Here is a 7,367-nt window from a genome sequence, read left to right as displayed (position 1 = left end):
AGGGGAGCTCCATCCCTAATCACTTATTCTGATTGAACTTGGTAATTAGATGAAGGGATGGATGACACCCTCTTTCAACAATATTTTCTAACCTAAGGGAAATATTTATCTATGTCTAATTAATTTGTGTTAGAGTCAGTTTTCCACTAAATTTTCACTATTTACATTTTTTTATTTTGGTTTTCAACTTCAGTTAAGTTTTAGTTCTTTTTTATTTATTAATATTGTTTTTGTAAAATGACTTTTAAGTTTATAATTCTTTCATTTATTTTTTTATTAGTACTTTTATTTCGTTTTTATTTGGTTTGCCATTATAAACAACATTTTGGCTGGTTTATATACATGTCAATCACACTCCCATTTCCTGTCTAACAAATATGCTGATAGTCAGAGGTCAATCTTGAATAGGGCTGCACGATGTCAGTGAACAACGGCTCTGTGTAGTTAATGCTGCTCAATGTGAAAGCATGCACGTGATGGAGATTTACCGCTGATTTACAGCTGTTTTTGACAGGGTAAAAAAATTGTTTTTTACACTACCATTGAGAAATTTTAACCAAACTATGTTACAGACTTTTCATTAAGACCCTAAAGAATCATATCAACTTGTGGAAAATGGGCATCCTATGACCCCTTTAAGACTGGATTGATGACTGCTGAAAATCCAGCTTTGCAATCACAGCATTAAATTACATTTTAAAATATATTCAAATAGACATCAGTTATTTTAAATTGTAATAATATTTCACTCACAGTATTTTTATCTTTGAAAAACATGACGATCTCAAACTTTTGAACAGACTGTGCCTATGCAATAAAGTCTTTGATTTACAAAACATGTAATTCAGAAAAACCTAGACACATAGTAATTATACATATTTCTACAACAAAGTTTATTTTCTGCTTATATATTTTTAAACACACCTCGCACTTGATTTGAAATGCCTGAATTTGTGAACTAAGGTTAAAACCCTAAAAACAAATGTGACAGACACAAATAAAAGTGAATTATATGTTTCTCTTATGGAGATGTACTGCACCCTCTGTTCTGGCTTTGCTTTGCCTTTGTTTAAAGCTCACATTATTCAGCACTAGACAGACAGCTGACCCGAGGAGCACCAAACAGCCCTGTTCCGTGAACTGGCATGTGTAATAGCAGGTGTTATAGTTCAGGAGGCTTTCTCAGTGAAAGTGATGCTGTGGTTTGTGGCAGCTCTCTGACAGTGTGTAATTATCAACTGTGCTGGCTAGTCTGAATGGGTGAGAAGATGGTATCTGTATCTAAGAGAACTTAAAGAGATAGTTCAGTCTAAAATGAAAGTTATGTCATGATTTGCTCAGTCCCATGTTGTTCCAGACTTGTGTTATTATCTTGCTTTCACTTATAAATTATGAACATTTATCGGTCGCCTCATCTGATCTTACTATATTAACACAGAATTATTGCTTACTTTTACCTTTTTATTATATTTAATAAGGACTTTATTTATTATATTGGGAATCAAAAGTGTGGCCTTGCTAGCTCTCTTTCTGTCTTTCTCTCTGACACACACAGACCTGCTCATGTCTTGCTAATTTACAGCGTGCACACACATATGCTCACCCAGGCTGTAAGTCATTTTGGTATCTCAGTGTGGGCTGTAAGTGTTTGTCTGTCTCGCTCAAGGTCAGGACTGAATGTGTGTCCTGATTGGATCGGGGAGGGCATAGGCATCGAGCAGTACCACACGCATACACAGACACCCAGGGCATCTGTTTCTCTGTCTCATTTTTTCGGTCCTCTAAAGACAGCTCCATCACCTTGGAAAGTGGCTCTTCTGAGAGGGCGATTGGTACACAGGGGCTTCAAAAGTAGAAAATCTTCTCCAGAGTGGAAAGAAAAACTGAATCTTTTACGTCTGGTCCACTGAGGCTCTTTCCTCCTCACAAATGCACACGGTTTCTTTGTCCTCTGGGAAATTACCATAGGCACTAACAGATTGACTCAAATAAGCCCAGTCTCTGCTCTGTTATTTCTTTGCTACGTCATGAGAATAATAGACCTGTGCAGAAGGGGTAGTCCATCCATTTTTATCTATCTATCTGTCTCTCAGTATCACTGACTGTCTACAATGATAAAATAATAAAATTCTCTCTATATAATTTTCTCTCTATGATCTTTATATAAAAAAAGGCAAAACAATAAAGCAGATTACTGCTTAAATGAAAAAAGTAAAAAAAATAAAATAAAAATAAAAAGTTAAGTTTACTGTCAAGAAAATTAACTGTACTCATTTATTTTATATAAAATAAAACATTTTACAACATTTTTTGGAATCTATAATTGGAATCTAAAATTGTCTATTAAATTGGAATCTAAAAACTATAAAATTAAAGGCAAATGTTCCAAATTTGAAGTTGATATCACAAAAATTGAGGCTCCTTTGAAAGTTTTGTTGGCACTATACCAGGAAAAACCACTGAATAACACCCACTGAATTGTTTATGCGTTTTCCTATCACAAATTTATAAATTTCTGTCACAATATTACTTCCATCACAAAATAGTCACCAAATATGGAACCTTGAGACTCAGACCTTTCCAACAATGTTTGTCAAAATTAGAAAAAGTATTGATTATTTTTATTAATTAGGTTTGTAATATGACAATTAACACCGCCCACTAAGGGGAGGAGCCTACCACTGTCTGTCTGGCTACATAATATATGTAAAAAAAAAAAAAAATTATATATACAGGTATGTGTGTATATATATATATACGTATGATAAGATGATATTTGATTTTTAATTTTTAGTCAGTACTTATTTTATGTTTTTCTAGTCAATCTTGATGGAGGCATTAATAGCCAAATGGAAAATCTTTGAATTATTTTTGGAATTTTGTTGTTTTAAAGTCGGCATGAAACGGAAGTTGCGATTGTCTTTTCTTCTCTACTGTGACGTATATCTGAGTGAAACGGCATCTGAAATGAGAGGACGGGACTTGATTTCGTCCTTCGGGAATTGATTGGATCGTTGGAAGTTGGGGCGTTGCCAACAAAATGGAGGCAGATCTGAATGCCAGTTTGCAGTTAGTGGTGGGTGATTTCTCTCCACTGGATTCACAGCCGACACCCAAGCATGAATAAATGTTTTATTTATTAAGGATGACGACGACGATCAACGGCACAAAACATGCCTAAACAGCGCGTGCACGCGAGAGAGCGAGAGAGAGAGAGAGAGACTGCCTGAATGACTGTCCTCCATCAGGTTAAGTCATACTCATGAAAAAAACTTAGTTTGCGATGTCCTAAGAGTAATGTTGTCGTAATATCATTTCAATGTTTAGGGGTAACGTACTCCCTCATGACTGGTGTCAGTGCTATAATGTGAAGCATCAGCTTCAGCTTTTCCCCCTGTGGTTTATCCCAGCATTTACCCCTCACGTCACTAGCTCCGCCCTTGCGCCATAGGTCGTGACCGGAAGAGAAAATGAGTCGTTTTGAGGGGGAGGGGAGGTTAACGCTTTTGATTAAAGATTACGCGGGCACATGAATTAAAAAAAAAATAATGAAGTGCACGGATAAATTATTTATAATAAACACTACAGTATTCCATTAAAAAAATAAGAATTTTCATGGTGACTTTAAGCTTATTTTTTTTACAGACCTTCTGTTACTCATTTCTGTTACTTCTTTCCAATACCAGATCCAGGCTTTCTTTAGTGCTCTATTGAAATGCAGGTCATTTCTAATTGTGCATATTGTCTTGGGCAGAAGGACTCCAGATGCCGAGTCATTGCTTGGCATTTGTGTATGATTGATGAGGAAACAGTGCCAGACAACAGCGCCTCTGCATTTTACAGCGCTGTGAAACTTCCCCTCGAGCTGGCAGCACAGGAAGTGGAGGAATCCAGAGGGCAGGAGGACAGCGATTAGTCTTTCGTCTCTTTAATAGCAGCCTGATTAGATTCCCATGATAATGCTTGTTTTTCATTAATACAGAGTGGGCAACAGCCTCAAAGTTTAGTTGAAGGTCAAAAAGAGTCACTATTCTGTGCCATGGCTGCACAGTTGCTAAAGATGTGTTCTGCTGGCAGGGTTAAAGAAATAAAATTGTCATATAGTCAGTTATTACTGTGTATATCAAAAAAGGAAATGTTTTGAAAGATGTTCACTCTGCACTAATCATATTCACATTTGAACATCTTAAAATTTGGCACATCAGGATGAATGTCTTATAATTGAACACGATGTGCTAAGTTTGAATATGCATAAGTATGAGAAGATTTTTAGTGAAGAACGACCTAAATTTAGGTCTGTTCCTCACATAAAGCTCACATATCTAAGTCATATCAACCGCTTTTATGTTGCTTTTTTGTCAGTTATGTTCTATAGGGAGTCTGCTTGGTGACTGATGACTTTTTCCAGTATTTTTGTACTCATTGCAGAGAGAACATAAACCAATGTTCCCCTAGTTCAGATAGGATCCTATATTCACATCACTTTCAAATTGTCTCTCTCTATCACTTTATATTAACTTTATTTTTATTTTCCGTAAAGTCTGCTCTAGTTTTATGCTGACTCAGGCTTTAGTGAGTGTCTGTTCAGATCAATGTTGAACAGTTGTTCTGAAGCTCCATCCTAGCCGTTTCTTTGGCAGATTGAGGCTGGCGTGATGCCCGTTTTGGTTCTTGAGGGTGTCACTCAAGCCTCCCAACCCTGAGCTCTTGTTAGGACAATGCTGAAGGGGGAAAAGGATCGCTGAGTTGGCATTTCCATCATTCAGTCTTCCGCCTGACAGCAACAGCCTTCCTCTCCTCACTTTCTGAGGTCTGTGGTAACAAGAGAAAGAAAAGCTAGCTGGATTAGCTTGGGTCAAGTTACCAGTCTTTTCCGACACAGAGACGCTATTTTTGTCAAAAATGACTTTGTCATTAAATAATTTGAATCAGAATATTAATAGTACTGTTTGTTTTCAGTCTTATAATTTCCAAGATAAAAATATAATGAGTTAATTCTGTATCGTTTAAAGTTCATGTGGCTTGTTGCTGTGGTTTGTTGAGTTTGTATTGCAGTATGACATCTTGGTGTGTTGCTGAAATTGTGAGCTATTCATCAAAAGTTGTTGAGTGTTTGGTCAGTGGTCTTCACAGTGGCTGCATTGTTACAGTGCTCAGTGTGAGATGATGTATTCATCACTCTGATTCTCACTGAAAACATCCAAAATAACCTACACTTATTGTGATGAGATGTTTTAAAATATGATTCCTGTTTTTATTCAGTCTGGGCTCATTGGAAAAATGTGTCTGTGGCAACAGTTCTGCAAAATTGTTGCTTCTTGCATGTTTCACCACACTTTCAACGTAAAATGTTCAGTGAGTCGCACTAAAATTCAGTTTTTTGTAGTTCAGTTTTATTCAGATCTTCAAAAGTTTTATTAAATTGGTTGCTGTATGTATTATGCAGTTTGGAAATTAAAATGTCTTGTAAGCGGCATTAAAAGGAATATGTACAATACTGTTGAAAATTTTGGGGCTGGTAAGATTTTTAAAATGATTCGAGGCTACATTTATTTGATAAAAAATAAAGTAAAAACAGCAATATTGTGAAAAAATATTACTATATTAATTACATTTTTAAAAGTATTTATATATTAATTAAAATAATTGTTAATAACTATTTTAATATATTTTAAAATGTAATTTATTCCTGTGATGCAAAGCTAAGATTTCAGCAGCCGTTACTTCTGTGTCACATGATTCAGAAATCATGCTAATATGCTGATTTCGTGCTCAAGAAACATAATTATTACAATACAGCTGAAAACAGAAGCTTAATATATTGGTGGAAACGGTGTTATTTTTTTTTCTTTGAATAGAAAACTGCATTTCTATCATAACAACTGTCTGAAGATTTTAGCATGGTGATGGATTCAGTTCAATTCAATTCAAGTTTATTTGTATAGCGCTTTTTACGATACAAATCGTTGCAAAGCAACTTTACAGAAAATTAAGTTTCCATAATATTTAGTAGTAGCTTATCAGTCGTGACTGTCAGTTTATGTACATATGGCAGAAATGTACCGAAAAATCAATTAAAGACGTAATCAAACAGACGATGAAAACAGCAATTATTATATGATGCAGTCAAACTTATAGCAAAATTTGGTAGTTCTGTAAGTTGTTTCAGGGTTGGCATCATCTGAGGTCCTCTGATTGGGAGCCAAATGCGAAAAAGCTCTACCTCCTTTAGTGGACTTTGCTATCCTAGGTACTACCAAAAGTCCAGAGTTTGTAGCGTGGTAGAAGACTAGTTAGGTACGCAAATGGATATGACAATGTATTCGGTCTTAGCGGAATAGATCTGCTGCGCTGCTGCTGCTGAATTGCTGTTGCTGTTGGTTATTGCTGTTGTTGTAGATTATTGCTGCTGCTGCAAATCAAGTACAGGAACTTGCTGCTGCCAATACATACACTGATACGGTGCTGTTAGTATTTAAGACATACTGTTGCTGCACAAATAGCATATATAATAACTAGGGCTGCCCTCTACTAAGGATTTTTCAGGTCGACTAATAGTCGTTCATTGAAGCATTAGTCACTGTTCAACACCGTTTTTACGTACCTTACAGACTCATAAAAATACGTACCTCTGGGTACTTTTCTGCAACACCGTTTTTACGTACCTTACTGCACGTTTCGCTGCAGTTTCAAAGAGAAATGTCCACTGAGTGGTGCTAAAACATGCGTCGTTCATTTGAAGCATTAGTCACCGTGCAACACCGCGTAGTTTCAAAGAGCACATTTTTGGCACATTTTTATTACGTTGCTTCAGGTACGTATTGCGGCGGTTCAGAATTCAAATATCTGGGGACTGTCGCTAAAAGTTAATGCTCTTAGTATTGCGGTGGTTCATAATTCAAATGTACAGGGAGTGTTGCTAAAAGTTAATGCTCTATCATGTTGGAAATATGCCCTACACCAAACCCAACTCTAAACCTACCCGATAGTGTTAACAAATGCAAAACTGATATAAAAACGCATTTGTTGATGCAACTGTGCCATTTTAACTTTTTTTATATGCAGATTTGAACTTGTCGAACCATAGTTACATGGGATTCGAACCGGAAATCGAATACATGGGAAATCGGAGCTCCTAACCTCTCAAGTACGTCTCCGTACTCCGTGAGCTACCGAACAAACCTACCATCTGTGAAAACCCATAGATATGAAGCTGGATATGTGTGATGCTAACATTCAAAAGCATCAGTTTTCAAATCTCTCAGCATATTAAAATAGTTTTGAAGTCATAACATAATATTCTTCAAGTAATTGTGCGAAAATTACGCTTTATTAATCGAAACTGTAAATTTGTGTGAAAGGGATTA

General features: G+C 36.1%; 1 protein-coding gene across 1 annotated transcript in view; it reads left to right on the top strand.

The window, feature by feature from the left end:
- The window catches only part of LOC107670424 (zinc finger and BTB domain-containing protein 47-like), a 25,657-nt gene that overhangs the window by 6,796 nt on the left and 11,494 nt on the right, over positions 1 to 7,367 (top strand). The window lies entirely within an intron of this gene.

Source organism: Sinocyclocheilus anshuiensis, unplaced genomic scaffold (genome assembly GCF_001515605.1).
Source record: "Sinocyclocheilus anshuiensis isolate Anshui unplaced genomic scaffold, SAMN03320099.WGS_v1.1 scaffold1177, whole genome shotgun sequence".
Classification (NCBI taxonomy): domain Eukaryota; kingdom Metazoa; phylum Chordata; class Actinopteri; order Cypriniformes; family Cyprinidae; genus Sinocyclocheilus; species Sinocyclocheilus anshuiensis.
This window is presented reverse-complemented; position numbering and strand designations above follow the sequence as displayed.